At 46.7% G+C, this 17,732-nt stretch overlaps 1 pseudogene; it reads left to right on the top strand.

Annotated features, from left to right (window-relative positions):
- The first annotated feature begins 276 nt into the window (after positions 1-276).
- On the top strand, positions 277-2,935 carry LOC123488281 (annotated as a pseudogene).
- Positions 2,936-17,732: the final 14,797 nt, after the last annotated feature.

Below are 17,732 nucleotides of genomic sequence, written 5' to 3'. Positions count from 1 at the left end.
CTCAACCCCCCTGGAAAAACGAAAGTGTGATAATAATCAATCAGTGTGTTTGCTCAAAATCTCTGAGCTCATATTTCCCCTTAACATGCGTTCGGAATGTGAATTTTAAAAGAGCTTTGTCAGACCATTTGGTAAGTAATAGTCACTTTGTACCACATGGTCTGAATCTTCGACTAACTGGACAGGTACTTGATATAATTATGCAAAACAGGTCTGTCTCTTTAACAGAATGACAAGGTCCTGACTGACTGGGGAAGAACTTTGAACTTACTAGAACGAGATAAGAAGCAAACACACAAGCTCAGACTCTGTTCATACATAAGGATTCATTCAAGTTCACAGAAGTTCATTCATACGGATTTCTTTTCGAACATTGGCGGATTTGTCGGTGAGTAAATCAGAGGTTTTCTTCTATGGACTGAAGTGTTTCCGTGTGACATTTAATGCCCGGTGACCCTCTATCCAAAAAATTATCAATATTCAACCACAATACTAGAGGCCACTCTAGTCCCGGGATTCAATACAATCAGTGGTAGATCAGCTTTATATGACATTTAAAGCTAATTTCTGATTGAGACGATTTATGCAGCATGTACCGTGAATACAGTCTACACAAACGTGGGAACATTGCCTTTAAAAAGGTGCATAGCAGACAAAACGCGATCAGATTGAATCCCGGCCTAGGTCTTATAAAAAGGCCAAATAAGGGAAGCTTTTAATTATGTCATAAAGCTACAATCCACATTTGGTGACATAGCACCTCTGTTTGCCCAAGTGCCTTTACCAGCAGCGTGGTAAAAACAATTGCAGTACATATTCTGCTGTTCTATCGGGCTTGCAATGATGTCAGAGGGGAAAATAAAAGTGTTCCTCATTTAAAGTAACTTCTTTGTTGTTGTAATATCCCAAACAAACATGGCCGTTTCACCAAATACAGATTCTAGCTTTAAATATAAATGTGATGACAATGTTTTCCTTCTCCTTCAGAAGGATGGCGTACCATCTTTGGAGCATTTTCTCAAGTCTTCTTGTGACATGCTTCATGGTGTCTTTGCCAGCTTGCCACAGTGGGAAGGTGCTGGTCTTTCCTCTGGAAGGAAGCCATTGGCTTCACATGGACATTCTGATCAAGGCCCTTCATGCTCAAGGACACTCTGTGACCGTGGTACGAACAAACAAAAGCTGGTACATTAAAGAGGAGTCTTCATATTACAGCTCTATTACAGTACATGTCACTGATGGAGTAGACGAGGGGCTTTGTGAAGCCAATTCTCAACAAAGTCCTCGATATAGAAAGAGGTAAAAGTTCGGGTTTTAAATTTCTTCAGTTTGCAGGTGGAGGCCTTGTCATTCATGTCTAAAGTTCCTAAGATGATGGCTGAAATGGTGACCAATATGATTGAAGACAAGGATTTAATGAAGAACCTAAAGGAAACCCAGTATGACCTTGTCTTGACTGACCCGGCATGGGGAGCAGGTGTTCTGATGGCCCACTATCTTCAGCTACCCCTTGTCTACAACGTCCGCTGGGTCACATTTGGAGAGGGACATCAGGTCATCGCACCATCCCCCATGTCTTACGTTCCAATGACTGGATCTGGGCTGACGGACAAAATGACCTTCACAGAGAGAGTGAAGAATATGCTTATTAAATTGCTTGGACAAGTTCAGGACAGGTTCCTAGTGCGACCCTATTACCAAGCGGTTTGTGATGAGTATTTCCAACCGGGTGTGGACTTTAATGAGTTAATGCAGGGGGCTGACTTGTGGCTCATGAGAGTTGACTTTGTGTTTGAGTTCCCCGTCCCACCATGCCTAACGTTATCTACATGGGAGGGTTTCAGTGCAAACCGGCCAAGCCCCCTTCCCCAAGACCTGGAGGACTTTATTCAGAGTTCAGGAGAACATGGTGCCATTATCATGTCTTTGGGGACTTTCGTCAAGGAACTCCCGAGTGACATAACAGACGAGATAGCATCTGCTTTTGCCCAACTGCCTCAGAAGATCATCTGGAGGCACATTGGGGACAGGCCAGCGACTCTGGGCAACAACACCTTACTAGTTGACTGGATGCCGCAGAATGACCTACTAGGACATCCTAAGATGAGGCTGTTTGTAGCTCATGGAGGAACCAATGGAGTTCAAGAGGCCATCTACCACGGAGTCCCCGTTGTGGGCCTACCTCTGTTTTTTCGACCAATACGACAACCTCCTTCGTCTGCAAACGAGAGGAGGAGCAAAGATTGTGACCATAGCCACGGTAGACAACGACTTCCTCAAGGCCTTACAGGAAGTTCTTCAGGAGCCGTCCTACAGGGAGAACATGCAAAGGCTCTCCAACCTGCACAGGGATCAGCCAATGAACCCCTGGACCTCGCCATGTTCTGGATCGAGTATGTCATGAGACACAAAGGTACTGCTCACCTACGTACAGAGTCCTACAGAATGCCCTGGTACTCCTACCACTCTGTGGATGTCATGGCGTTCCTTCTAGCTTCTGTGCTACTGATTCTGCTGACTACTGTTGCGTTCATCAGGTGTTTATGCTTCAGAATGTGTTGTAGATGGAAAATGAAACACGAGTAACTGAAAATAAGTGAAAACGGCATTGATTATGTTTGGGGGGGGCATTTAACCCCAATTGCTCCAGAGACTGCGGTAAATGGCAGACCCTTGCTCTGACCCCAACTCTCCGCAGATGTCTCAGGGGGAGTTGGGATATGCAAAAATAAATGTTCCAGTGAAATAGCTTTTTTCTTTGTTTGATGTTGAGGGTTTGGTTAATATAATTGAATTTAGGGGTCAGTGACGATGCAGGATGTGTGTTTGTATCTGTTTATAAACAAAAGAGCAGCTGCCTTTCCTTTAAAGTTGTGTTGCATCTGATAATGTATTAATCCTGAACAATGGTACCCCCTGTATATATAGCCTCCCTACTGTTATTTTATTTTACTTCTGCTCTTTTTTCTCAACACTTTTTTTGTTGTTTTATTTTACTTTTTTATGAAAAAATAAATGCACTGTTGGTTAAGGGCTGTAAGTAAGCATTTCACTGTAATGTCTGCACCTGTTGTATTCGGCGCATGTGGCCAATAAAATTGGATTTGATTTGGTGTGTGTATTGATGAGGGGGAAAAAACAATTTAATTCATTTTAGAATAAGGCTGTAACATAACAAAATGTGGAAAAAGTCTGAATACTTTCCGAATGCACTGTATCTAGGACATTGTCTGTTGCTGCTTTTTACACAAATTAGATTGCACAAAAAGGTATTATGTTGCAATATGCAGCGAAATAGGCGTGAGATCCTGCTGACAGGGTCAGGTTAGCTATGGCATTGCCTTTCTTCACAGGAGTCTTAGGTCGATGTGATGCAGCTGAATGGCACACAGTAAGGATATTTTTCCAGACCTATTCACAATCTTGTGTATTTTGTAGATAGACGGGGAGAAGTGTCATGCAATAAAACAAAAGGTCAGGAAGCTCTCTATTATTAATAGAAGATACAAGAGCGTCATTATACGTTTGTCTACATTGAACTGCCTTAATTTGCGTATGATAAAATACTACCTTTGGACCCACAGCTCTGTCTATGAATTTGAGAGTGGGCATTTATAGCAGCATGAGGGATAGTCTGTGTTATGACAAGTTTCTCTGGTATCGAGTACTTCAGGATGTAAGAGAGTAGTTAAACACTTTTGGTGAGCGGGTTTGCTTCTCCCCTGTGTGGAGGTATTTTGTATTTGTTTCTTTACTTATCAGTAAAGTACGTTTCATTGAGTTCTGTGTCCTGCGACTGACTTCGACCCATCGCATTACACTGACACTCGTGACAGATGGAGAGTTGGTTCAGAGTATTTAATATTACAGTACTGGATTCACAATAGCCTATTGTCATCAGTTTATATACGGCTTTGCAAGCTAATTCCATCCAACAGTGGCCAACCATTATTGAGTGTCACTCCCAACAACAATAGTATCACCCTATATGGTATAGTGTTGCACCCTAGTCAGTATATTCGATCATGTACTCCTTCTAAGATTAGCACCAGTGGCCCCCTAGCTATCTTGGCAAACCGCAGACCTTCTGGCATCCACCTTGACAGAAATAAATACATGGAATGTCCTCATCCTCCCAATCCTTATGCAGCTCATAAGATCAAAGACATTAACAAATACTTTATAAAAAGACGTCATATCAGTCTGTCAGTGCAAGACTTTGGGGGATTTTCCCAGGGCACACATGCAGGTAACGGCACTGACAGCCAAGTTGCGTAGGTGGTAGCGGAACTATAAATTCGATGTATATCATTAAGAAGAAATAAGGTTACTTTAGACTTTGTAGTCGTGGTTTGATATGGAGACGTGCGCAAGGAACCGCGAGATTCCTGAAGACACCGTGATTTCAATGGCGCAGCAAGAGACTGTTTTCTTTTGCTCAAACACTGTCAAGAAATGAAGCGACAGGAGAGTCGCTAGGCGTCTTGTCACGTTATTCTTGGTTCTGGGCTGTGCAGCTGTATTTTTCTTTACGCAGCGTGTGATCAGAGACTGTATTGAGAAGGTAAGCAATGGGACATCCACATGTTTTTAACGGGCACACAAATGCCGGAGAGCTTTGGCATTGGATTTAAATGGAACCTTAACTTCTGTGGGTCACCATTAATAGTTAACTTGTCTTTGTTTTTGTAGGATACATTCACAACTGCAGAAAACTCAAGACAGCAAGCTATAGGTATGTAACTATTTCGCTGGTATGATATGTCTTCCATGGTACATTCCTTTGATTTTATGAATGAAGCCTAGAGAGAGGCACGTCTATCAGCAGCTTACAGCAAGCATGCACTGATGGTTTTTTTCCCTTTTTTCCTACCAGATCGTCAAGGACAGAATCCGAGCCAAACGCTCACCTGACAAGTAGGTCTTAGTAAAGCGTGTTTTTAATATATTCTGCTATATATATATACAGTGCTATGAAAAGTATTTGCCCCCCTTTCTAATTTTCTCTACTTTTGCATATTTGTGATACTGAATGTTATCAGATCTTCAACCAAAACCTAATATTAGATAAAGGGAACATAAGTGAACAAATAACACAACAATTACATATTTATTTCATAAACAAAGTTATGCAACATCCAATTCCCCTGTGTGAAAAAGTAATTGCCCCCTTACACTCAATAACTGGTTGTGCCACCTTTAGCTGCAATGACTCCAACCAAATGCTTCCTGTAGTTGTTGATCAGTCTCTCACGTCGCTGTAGAGGAATTTTGGCCCAATCTTCCATGCAGAACTGCTTTAACTCAGTGACGTGTGGGTTTTCAAGCATGAACTGCTCGTTTCAAGTCCTACCACAACATCTCAATTGGGATTAGGTCTGGACTTTGACTAGGCCATTCCAAAACTTCCAATTTGTTGCTTTTTAGCAATTTTCATGTAGACTTGATTGTGTTTTGGATCATTGTCTTGCTGCATGACCCAGCTGCGCTTCAGCTTCAGCTCACAGACCGATGGTCTGACATGCTCCTGTAGAATTCTCTGATACAGAGCAGAATTCATGGTTCTTTCTATTAAGGCAAGTCGTCCAGGTCCTGAGGCAGCAAAGCATCCCCAAACCATTATACCACCACCACCATGCTTGACCTTTGGTATGATGTTCTTACTATGGAATGGAGAGTTTGGTTTTCGCCAGGCATTACTGGAACCATGTCGTCCAAAAAGTTATACTTTTGAATCATCTGTCCATAGAACATTCTTCCAAGAGTCTTGATGATCATCCAGGTGCTTTTTGGCAAACTTGAGTCAACTTTTTAGACGAGATGGGTCCCATTATTTTATATTTCAGATTCTTCAAATAGCCACCCTTTGCCTTGATGACAGCTTTGCACACTCTTGGCATTCTCTCAACCAGCTTCAGCTGGAATGCTTTTCCAACAGTCTAGAACAGGGTGTCAAACGTCCGGCCCGTGGGCGGATCAGGCCCGCAAATGGGTTTAATCCGCCCGCGAGATGATTTTGAAAAAAATAAAAAATAATAATAATAATAATAATAATAACTTCAGTAAAGTATAAAAATGCGCTGCAATTTTTCAATAAAATAAACTGCTGTTCCAATTGCGTCCACTGGATGGCGCAATAGCAATTGTGTTAAGCAAGCAAACTGTTTATACCGGGCAGAGCAAGTAGGTCAAGCACGTGCAGCCAAGAGCTACTTTGTTTTGCCCGCGATATTTATTACGGCTTCTACTTTTAACATTATGTGCTTTGGCACCCTCATTGCCCCAATATGTCTCTGTCAAAAAAGAGAAAAGTGGACGCAGAGTGCAGAGTGTTCCAAGAAAAATGGTCATCCTATTTTTTCACGGAATTGAATGGGAAAGCTGTATGTTTGGTGTGTTCAGAGCATGTTGCAGTGCTGAAAAGAATATAACCTTAAGTCGCCACTATGTGAGTCTCCATGCCGACAAATATGTGTCATGATTTAACTGGATTGAACCCAAAATGCAGACAACCACACCAAGCCAGAGAAGGTTTAACAGGTTTATTTACAATGTTCAGGTTTCCAATAATAGGGGAAGAGCAAATCCAGATTACAGGGCGGGTAAACAGATCCAGGTCAGGGCAGGTGGGTACCGTAATGTCCTAGTGTCCGTGGTGAGTCCAAAAGGGAGGTCCGGTAGTGGAAAGCAGGATGGTGGTGGCAGGAGTGAAGCGGAGGCAGGAGTCGGGTTCCAATAATATGGTTGTCTTGACTATGATCTGACGATGAGTGATAAGTTTGACCGGCTCTTAAAGGCTGAGGTGATTATGGTGAATGAGCTGCAGCTGGAACCCTGACTCCCGCACACCAGACTTCACTCCTGCAATCAAGGACAGACAGAGAGGAGGGGGGAGAGCAGAGAGAGCTACCTAGCAGCAGTAGGCCTAACACTACCCCCTCTACGGACGCCACCTGGCGGCTCGACAGGGTTTATCGGGATGTAACCTATGAAACTCACGGGACCAGAGCAGGATCCACAATGAAGCTCCTGGGCACCCAGGAACGTTCCTCAGGACCATAACCCTCCCAATCCACCAGGTACTGGAAACCACGACCCCGCGGCGAACATCCAGAAGTCGCCGGACAGTGTAGACCGGACCCCCCACCCACGATCCGGGCGGAGGAGGGGGACGAGAGGGCGGGCACAGAGGGCTAACGACACAGGCTTAATCTGGGAAACATGAAAGGTGGAATGAACCCGTAGGGAGGCAGGAAGCTGTAGCTTAACCGCGCAAGGGGTTAACAATAGACAGTATCTTGAACGGTCCTATAAAACGAGGCGCCATCTTCTTAGACTCCACTTTCAATGGAAGGTCACGTGACTTAAGCCATACCTCTTGACCAGGAGAGTAACCGGAGCCTGGGACCGTGACGGTTGGCTTGCCTCTGCATGTACGCCGAAGCTCGGGACAGAGCTACCCTGGCCTTCCTCCAGACCTTGAAGCAGCGGCGCATGTGGGACTGCACCGAGGGTACCGCCAGTTCCCTCTCTTGATAAGGGAACAGGGGAGGTTGATAACCCAGAGCACACAGAAAGGGAGACAAACCAGAGGACGCGTTAGTCAAGGTGTTATGAGCATATTCCACCCAGGGGAGCATGGAGCTCCATGACCCAGGGTTAGACCCTGTGACACAGCGGAGAGCGGTCTCCATCTCCTGGTTCGCTCTCTCGGCTTGCCCGTTGGTCTGGGGGTGATATCCAGAGGACAGGCTGGATGTGATGCCCAAAGCTTTACAGAAAGCTTTCCATACCTGGGAGACAAACTGGGGACCCCTGTCAGAGACAATATCCGTGGGTAGACCATGAGAGCGGAACACATGTTCAACCAAAATATCAGCAGTTTCTCTGGCAGTGGGCAGTTTAGGTAGGGCCAAAAATAAGCGAACTTAGAAAAACGATCAATCACAGTAAGAATGACAGTCTTTCCAGACGAGGGGGAAGTCCAGTGACAAAATCCATAGCAATGTGCGACCAGGGCCGGCTGGGTATAGGTAGAGGTCGTAGATGACCAGCGCTGGCCTGGGTGGAGTTCTTACTTCGGTGCACATACCGTACAAGCAGCAATGAAAGCTCGAGTGTCCGCTTCCATCGTGGGCCACCAGAACTTCGGCCGACAAAGTCAAGGGTCCGCGAAACTCCAGGGTGACAGGTAAGGGGGACGAGTGAGCCCACTGAAGTACCTGGGAGCGAGCAGACTCAGGGACAAACAACCGGTTAGGAGGACCCCTCCCAGGTCAGCTTGATGATGTTGAGCCTGTCTAACAATCCCTCGATGTCACATGTGATGGCCGCAATACTGCAGGTAGGAGGCAAGATGGGTTCAGGGTTACTACCAGTATCAACAGCCGAATGAACACGAGACAGGGCGTCAGGCTTGACGTTACGTGACCCAGGACGGTAAGACAGAGAAAAATTGAATCTCCCAAAAAATAGTGCCCACCTGGCTTGGACGGGGTTGAGCTGCTTCGCTGACTGGAGGTAAGCCAGATTCTTATGATCCGTCCAAACGATGAAGGGGTTGTTCCGCCCCCTCCAACCAATGTCGCCACTCCTCGAGAGGCCAGCTTAACGGGGCGAGCAGTTCACGATTGCCAACATCATAATTCCCTCTCTGCCTGAGAAAGTTTCCTTGAGAGAAAAGCACAGGGATGCAGTTTATTATCTTCAGGAGAACGTTGGGACAACACCGCACCTACCCCAGTGTCGGATGCATCCACCTCCACGACAAACTGGCGGTCGGGGTCCGCTGCATCAGAATGGGAGCCGAGGCGAAGCGATGTTTCAGTTCTCGAACGCTGATTCGGCCCCCTTCATTCCAAGCGAATGGTCGTGAGATGGGAGGTGAGAGCGGTGGAGTGGCGCCGCAATGCGGCTGTAGTCCCTTGATGAACCTCCTATAGAAGTTCGCAAACCCCAGGAATCGTTGAAGTTGTTTGCGGGTGGAGGGGGCTGGCCAGTCCGTGACAGCAGAGATCTTGCTGGGTCCATCCGCAACTCCCCTGAGCTATGATGTAACCCAAAAAAGAGGTCTCAGACACATGAAATTCACATTTCTCCATCTTCACAAACAGTTTGTTCTCCAACAATCTTTGCAACACCTGGCGCACATGTCAGTTCATGTTCCTGGGAGGACTCTGAGAAAAATCAAGATATCATCCAGATAGACAAAAACAAACCGATTCAACATGTCCCGAAGGACATCATTGACTAGTGCCTGAAAAACAGCAGGGGCATTGGACAACCCAAAAGGCATAACTAGATACTGCAAATGCCCAAGGGTGTGTTGAAGGCAGTCTTCCATTCATCACCTTTACGAATGCGCACCAGGTGATACGATTTGATCCAGTTTGGTAAAGATAGTTGCACCAAGGAAGGAGGGGAAAAGTAGAATTAATTAATGGCAGAGAATATTTGTTCTTAATGGTGATGTTGTTAAGTCCACGGAAATCAATACAGGGTCTGAGGGTTATCCTTCTTAGCAACAAAAAGAATCCCGCCTCCTACAGGTGACGAGGAAGGACGAATTATACCTGCCGCCAAGGAGTCCCGAATGTAGTTCTCCATAGCCTCCGTCTCCGGGCGGGAGAGAGGTACGGCGACTGCTGGGGAGCGGGGCTCCTGGCTGGAGGTCAATGGCGCAGTCGTAAGGCCGGTGAGGAGGAAGAGAAGTAGCTCTGTGTTTGCAGAAAAACGGATGCCAGGTCATGATACACGCCAGGGACAGCAGAAAGATCCATGGACTCCAGTGGAGGTTGAGGCACAGTGCTGGCAGGGGTCTGAGCAGAACACAAACAATTCCACATGACAAAATGTGCTCCATGAAACAATTACCTGTCACCCAATCAATGTGTGGATTGTGTTTTATGAGCCAGGGGATACCAAGGACCAGGGTCTGTGGGCAGTCGATTATATGGAATTGAATGTTCTCCTGATGATTTCCCGACACTCTGAGACAAACAGGAACAGTCTGATGAGTAATACGGGTCAACAATTGTCCATTAAGACCCTTAGCCTGCAGCGGACAGTCCATAGGAACAGTCTCCAAATCCATTTGTTGAGCCCACTCTCTATCCAAAAAGCACCAGAGTCAACCAGCGCACTAACAGAGAGATTCTGGGACTGCCACTGGAGGGATGCCTGAGCAGAATGCGGGAGAAGAGGAAGAATCCGCTGCTCGGCTCACCAAAAACTTCTCCCAATAATGGTGAGCCGGCCCTTTTCCCGGACGAACTGGGCAGGAAGGAACGAAATGACCAGCTTCTCCACAATACAGGCAGACCCGAGCCTGAATACGACGTGCACGCTCCTCTGAGGACAACCGTGCCCGACCCACCTCCATGGCTCGGGTTCAGTGCTCCTCGTATCGACTCGGGAAGACACGGCTTTCTCCGTAGGGAAGATGCGGGAAGGAGTTTGTTGACGACAGACAGGTTGCTTGGAACTAACACTCCTCTCCCGGCGGCGCTCCCGAATCCGATTATCCAACCTGATGGTGAGTGAAATAAGATTATCCAGCGTAGGCGATTCATCATATGACACCAATTCATCTTTTAAAGTCTCAGACAAAGCATTGATGAACAATCCTTGTAATGCCTCGTCATTCCAACCACTCACTGCCGCTAAAGTCCGAAACTCCACTGCCATCTCCGCCACACTGCGAGCCCCCTGCCGAAGAGAAAACAACCGTTTCGCAGCCTCCTTGCCCCGTACGGGGTGGTCAAAAACCTTCCTCATCTCAGTGGTGAAGGCAACGTAAGCGTTGCAAATGTCCGACTGACTCTCCCAGACCGCGGATCCCCAGGCACGAGCGGAACCGCTTAGTAGAGTTGATAAGGTAGGCAATACGGGCTCTTTCTGAGGCGTAGGTGAGGGGCTGTTGTTCAAACACTAACGAGCATTGAGTCAAAAAATCGCCACAGGTTCCCATGTTCCCGTCATAGCGCTCTGGAGCAGGTACAAAAGGCTCTCTGATCTGGGCTGAAGGGGGTAGGAAAAACAGGTGGAGCAGGAGAAGGAGCAGTTTGTATGCCATGCCCGAGGGGTGCATTATTAACTTGGGTAGAAAGGGCAGACACTTGATTGGTGAGTAATTGAACCTGATTAAACAGCACCTGACGGTTCTCAGCAATAGTCTTAAACAGGGTATCATGTTGGCCAAGTAAAATGCCCTGATTGGCTATGGCAGTCCGAATTTGAGTGCACTCTGGGGTGGTATCCGAGCTACTGTCTGCTGGGTTCATGTTGGTCAGATCATACTGTCATGATTTAACTGGATTGAACCCAAATGCAGACAACCACACCAAGCCAGAGAAGGTTTAACAGGTTTATTTACAATGTTCAGGTTTCCAATAATAGGGGAAGAGCAAATCCAGATTACAGGGCGGGTAACAGATCCAGGTCAGGGCAGGTGTGGTACCGTAATGTCCTAGTGTCCGTGGTGAGTCCAAAAGGGAGGTCCGGTAGTGGAAAGCAGGATGGTGGTGGCAGGAGTGAAGCGGAGGCAGGAGTCGGGTTCCAATAATATGGTCGTCTTGACTATGATCTGACGATGAGTGGTAAGTTTGACCGAGTCTTAAAGGCTGAGGTGATTATGGTGAATGAGCTGCAGCTGGAACCCTGACTCCTGCACACCAGACTTCACTCCTGCAATCAAGGACAGACAGAGAGGAGGGGGAGAGCAGAGAGAGAGCTACCTAGCAGCAGTAGGCCTAACAATATGACAACTTTCAAGGACAGCGGAGATGAGAGAAGGTGAATGAACTGTTGGCGGGTCTGAAGAAACAGCAGTCTGTGTTTACTCACAGCCGAGACATCAGTGACGCTGCAGTGAAAGCTAGCTACCTCATTGCTAATGAAATCGCAGTGGCTTCAAAACCATTTAGTGAGGGTGAATTTGTAAAAACATGCATGATGAAGGCAGCGGAGATTGTGTGCCCTGAAAAGCGGCAGGCTTTTGCAAATATCAGCCTGACAAGAAACACAGTTGCAGACAGGATTTCCGATCTTTCAGTGGATTTGGACAGCCAGTTGAAGCAAAAAGTAAAGTCATTTATTGCGTTTTCGGTTGCAATTGATGAAAGCACGGACATTACAGATGTTGCACAACTGGCCATTTTCATCCGCGGAGTTGATGACACTTGACCGTCACCGAGGAGTTCGTGGAGTTGGTGCCGATGACAGATACAACGACAGCAGCTGATATTTTTACCGCACTCGTCGGGCGCGCTGGACAGGGTCGGAGTGGACTGGTCCCGCGCTGTCAGCCTGGCTACAGATGGTGCGCCCTCAATGATCTGGAAAAAAGCAGGCGTTGTGACAAAGTTCAGAGAGAAAGTGCAATCTGCAAATGGAGGACGTGATTTTTTTGACTTTTCACTGTATTTTGCACCAGGAGGCTTTGTGTTGCAAGTCATTAAAGATGGATAACGTCATGAAGGTGGTCATCCAAACTGTTAATTTCATCCGATCCAGAAGCCTGAATCACCGTCAGTTTGACAGCCTTCTCAGAGAGAGAAGACCACATCTATGGCCTGCCATACCACACTGAGGTAAGATGGTTAAGCCGAGGTGCTGTGCTGAGGCGTTTCTTTGATTTACGAGAAGAAATTGAACAGTTCATGGAAGAAAAGGGCAAACCAGTGTTAGAATTTCATTCCGCAGAATGGATGCAGGACCTTGCATTCATGGTGGATGTTACAGAGCACCTGAATAACTCGAACAAACAGCTGCAAGGGCGCAACAAAGTTGTCATGCAGTATTATGACAGCATACGTTCTTTCAAGTTGAAGCTGTCATTGTGGAGACGAACTTGCCGGTGGTGATGCAGCTCACTTCCCTTGTCTGAAAAATGTGTGCGCGACCCAACATGTGGCAGACATGAAGCGGTTCAAAGATAAAATAACGGGACTTTTTACGGGAGTTTGAGCAACGCTTTCAGATTTATGTTTATATGTTTTTATGTTGATGTGCTATTGTTTTTAATTGATTTTATTTTATTTGTATATTTAACCTATTCTTGACTCTGTGGTTCTTGCACTTGTTTGGGGAACAGGATTTCATTATTTTTATCTACATTTCTGACTGAGAAATGACACCCTGATATAGTTCTGTGATGTGTGATATACTTCTGTGAATCACTGAGGCATTGTGTGTTTGTGTGTTCTTTGTCCTCAGAACTTTCAAATAACTTGAGGTGTTTTATGATTAATAGTGATGTTGTGCTTTTGGACACTGTCCTCAGGCTCCAGCTTTATGTTTATATGTTTTTATGTTGATGTGCTATTGTTTTTAATTGATTTTATTTTATTTGTATATTTAACCTATTCTTGACTCTGTGGTTCTTGCACTTGTTTGGGGAACAGGATTTCATTATTTTTTATCTACATTTCTGCCTGAGAAATGACACCCTGATATAGTTCTGTGATCTGTGAAACAGTTCTGTTAATCACTGAGGCATTGTGTGTTTGTGTGTTCTTTGTCCTCAGAAGTTTCAAATAACTTGAGGTGTTTTATGATTAATAGTGATGTTGTGCTTGTACTATTTTGGACACACTGTCCTCAGGCTCCAGCTTTATGTTGTATGTTGATCGTATTAAAACAAAGACAACAATCTGAAGTTGTTGTTTTTAAGTTATATATACCATGATTTTTCCGGTCCGGCCCACTTGGGAATAGATTTTTCTCCATGTGGCCCCTGAGCTAAAATGAGTTTGACACCCCTGGTCTAGAAGGAGCACTTGTTGGCTGCTTTTCCTTCACTCTGCCGTCCGACTCATCCGAAACCATCTCAATTGGGTTGAAGTCGGGGGATTGTGGAGGCCAGGTCGTCTGATGCAGCACTCCATCACCCTCCTTCTTGGTAAAATACCTCTTACACAGCCTGGAGGTTTGTTGGGTCATTGTCCAGTTGAAAAACAAATGATAGTCCCACTAAGCCCAAACCCGATGGGATGAGTAAATGGCATATCGCTGCAGAATGATGTGGCAAACAAACAAGTGTGCCTTGAATTCTAAATAAATCACAGACAGTGTCACCAGCAAAGCACCCCACACCATAACACCACCTCCATGATTTACGCTGGGAACTAAACATGCGGAGATCATCCGATCACCCACACCGCGTCTCACAAAGACATGGCGCTTGGAACCAAAAATCTCAAATTTGGACTCCAGACCAAAGGACACATTTCCACCGGTCTAATGTCCATTGCGCGTGTTTCTTGGCCCAAGCAGATCTCTTCTTCTTATTGGTGTCCTTTAGTAGTGGTTTCTTTGCAGCAATTCGACCATGAAGGCCTGATTCACACAGTCCCCTCTGAACAGTTGATGTTGAGATGTGTCTGTGACTTGAACTCTGTGAAGCATTTATTTGGGCTGCAATTTCTGAGGCTGGTAACTCTAATTAACTTATCCTCTGCAGCAGAGGTAACTCTGGGTCTTCCATTCCTGTGGCGGTCCTCAGGACAGCCTGTTTCATCATAGCTCTTGATGGTTTTTGTGACTGCACTTGAAGAAACTTTCAAAGTTCTTGACATTTTCCGTATTGACTGACCTTCATGTCTAAAAGTAATGATGGACTGTCGTTTCTCTTGCTTATTTGAGCTGTTCTTGCCATAATATGGACTTGGACTTTTGCCAAATAGGGCTATCTTCTGTATACCCCCCCTACCTTGTCACAACACAACTGATTGGCTCAAACACATTAAGAAGGAAATAAATTCCACAAATTAACTTTTAAGAAGGCACACCTGTTAATTGAAATGCATTCCAGGTGACTACCTCATGAAGCTGGATGAGAGAATGCCAAGCGTGTGCAAAGCTGTCATCAAGGCAAAGGGTGGCTATTTGAAGAATCTCAAATATATTTTGATTTGTTTAACACTTATTTAGTTACTACATGATTCCATATGTGTTATTTAATCGTTTTGATGTCTTCACTATTATTCTACAATGTAGAAAATAATAAAAATAAAGAAAAAACCCTTGAATGAGTAGGGTGTCCAAACTTTTGACTGGTAGTTTGTATATATACACTGCCGTTCAAAAGTTTGGGGTCACTAAGAAATATCCTTGTTTTTCGAAAGAAAAGCAATTTTTTTGTCCATTAAAATAACATCAAATTGATCAGAAATACATTGTTCATGTTGTAAATGGCTATGGTAGCTGGAAACAGCAGATTTGTTTTATGGAATAGCTACGTTGGCGTACAGAGGCCCATTATCAGCAACCATCAGTCCTGTGTTCCAATGGCACGTTGTGTTTGCTAATCCAAGTTTATCATTTTACAAGGCTAATTGATCATTAGAAAACCCTTTTTGCAATTATGTTAGCACAGCTGAAAACTGTTGTGCTGATTAAAGAAGAAATAAAACTGGCCTTCTTGAGACTAGTTGAGTATCTGGAGCATATATCTCAGACTGCCCATCTTTTATTTGTATTGACCAGTCTGAGATATGGCTTTTTCTTTGCAGCTCTGCCTAGAAGGTCAGCATCCCGGAGTCGCCTGTCCACTGTTGACGTTGAGACTGGTGTTTTGCGGGTACTATTTAATTAAGCTGCCAGTTGAGGACCTGTGAAGCGTCTGTTTCTCAAACTAGACACTCTAATGTATTTGTCCTCTTGCTCAGTTGTGCACCGGGGCCTCCCACTCCTCTTTCTATTCTGGTTAGAGCCAGTTTGCGCTGTTCTGTGAAGGGAGTAGTACACAGCGTTGTACGAGATCTTCAGTTCCTTGGCAATGTCTCGCATGGAATAGCCTTTATTTCTCAGAACAAGAATAGACTGATGAGTTTCAGAAGAAAGTTATTTGTTTCTGGCCATTTTGAGCCTGTAATCGAACCTACAATTGCTAATGCTGTCACGAACAGAAGAGGACCCAAGAGCGCAAGTTCAAATTCAGAGTTCTTTATTCAAGGTTACAGGCGGGAAGAGGAGTCCCAGGGGTGTCAGGGGTCTTTCAGGGTCCTCCTGTGGGTACCTGTGCTCCGGGGGTCACCAAATGTCCGGGGGTGTCCAGTCCAAGTGCTTAGTGTGTGTGTTCCCCAGTGATGGAGCGGCGTATCGGGGCTGAGGGTGGTGAAACGTCTGGGCACGCTCATCTGGTGGTCGGAGACCTGGGGGAACACACACACACAACAGCAATATGAATGGCAGGCAGAAGTACAGATCAGGGCTGGGCAAATATCGTGGTGAGAGACAGAAGGCAGAAACGAGTTACCGGAGGGGCTGAAGATCGGAGAGTAGTCGAGGTCCAGAAGGCAGGTTGGGATAGACGGGGCAGTAGAACAAGGAGGCAGTCAAGAAAGGATCGGGTATCACAAACAGGAGTCAGAGCGCAGACAGGCAGGTTACTGGTCCGGGTTTGAAGACGATCTGACAGGGCTTGGCTGAAAACCAGGGCTTGATATACTGGGAGAGGTAGTGGGGAAATGCAGTTCAGCTGGCAGAGTAATTAGAACAGAGTGAGGCAAGGTGAGGATGGTGAGTGGGAAATGCAGTGCAGCTGGCCAGGTAACAAGAGCAGAGCAGGGGCAGGTGGAGCTAGTTAGGCTGAGTAGAGAGAGGGAGGTGAGCAGAGTGGAAGATAATTGAATGCAATTAATGTTGCTACCAGGGAGAGAGAGTGCTCATGACAGGACCCCCCCCCTCCAAGGGACGGCCCCAGAAGTCCCAAGAACAACATCATGCCGGGAGGGTGGAGGGGAGCAGGCGGCGGGTCAGAACTCCTCCGAGCGGTCCGAGTGAATCTCCTCATCCTCAGAAGGAGCTGGAGGGTCACGGTCGGGAGACAGGACAGGCACTGAGACAGGAGCAGGGCGGGCCGGACGGCTAGGAACCCCTCTTGGACGGCCCCTACGGATTGCAGGCTGATCAGGATGTAGTCGGTGGAAGTCAGTGATAAGGGTCCGGTCCACTATCCTCCTGGCCGGGATCCAGGTCCTCTCCTCTGGACCATATCCCTCCCAATCAACGAGGTACTGGAGACCCCTACCCCTTCGCCTAGAGCGGAGCAGCCGCCGGACGGTGAAGACAGGACCGCCATCTACGAGGCGCGGAGGAGGTGGCGCCGGAGCTGCAGGGACCAGGGGACTTTCATGGACCGGCTTGACCTTGGAGACGTGGAAGGTGGGGTGGACCCGCATGGAAGCGGGCAACTGAAGTCGGACCGCCGTTGGACTGATGACTTTCTGCACAGGAAAAGGACCAATGAAGCGAGGGGCCAGCTTTCCGTGATACAACCCGCAGCGGCAGATCCCGGGCAGACAGCCAGACCTTCTGACCAACCCGGTAAGTAGGTGCTGGGGTCCTCCGTCGGTTGGCACCGACGGCGTAGCTGGTTCCAGACTTCAGGAGCACAGTGCGAGCCTGGGCCCAAGTGCGGCGGCAGCGGCGGGCATACGCAAGAGCAGACGGACAGGTGGCATCCGCCTCCTGGCTGGCAAACAGTGGAGGTTGATACCCGTAGACACACTGAAAGGGGGAGAGCCCGGTGGAGGAACTGGTGAGTGAATTATGGGCATATTCCACCCAGAGCAGGTGTTGAGCCCAGGCCGGGGGATTTTGGGAAGCCACACACCTCAGTGCCTTCTCCAGCTCCTGGTTCATGCGTTCAGTCTGGCCGTTTGACTGCGGGTGGAATCCAGACGATAGGCTGGCGGTGGCCCCAAGGAGATGACAGAACTCCTTCCAAA

The sequence above is a fragment of the Coregonus clupeaformis genome, unplaced genomic scaffold (assembly GCF_020615455.1).
Source record: "Coregonus clupeaformis isolate EN_2021a unplaced genomic scaffold, ASM2061545v1 scaf2123, whole genome shotgun sequence".
Taxonomy (NCBI): Eukaryota; Metazoa; Chordata; class Actinopteri; order Salmoniformes; family Salmonidae; genus Coregonus; species Coregonus clupeaformis.
The sequence above is the reverse complement of the archived record's forward strand: the minus strand, read 5'-3'. Positions and strand labels throughout refer to the sequence as shown.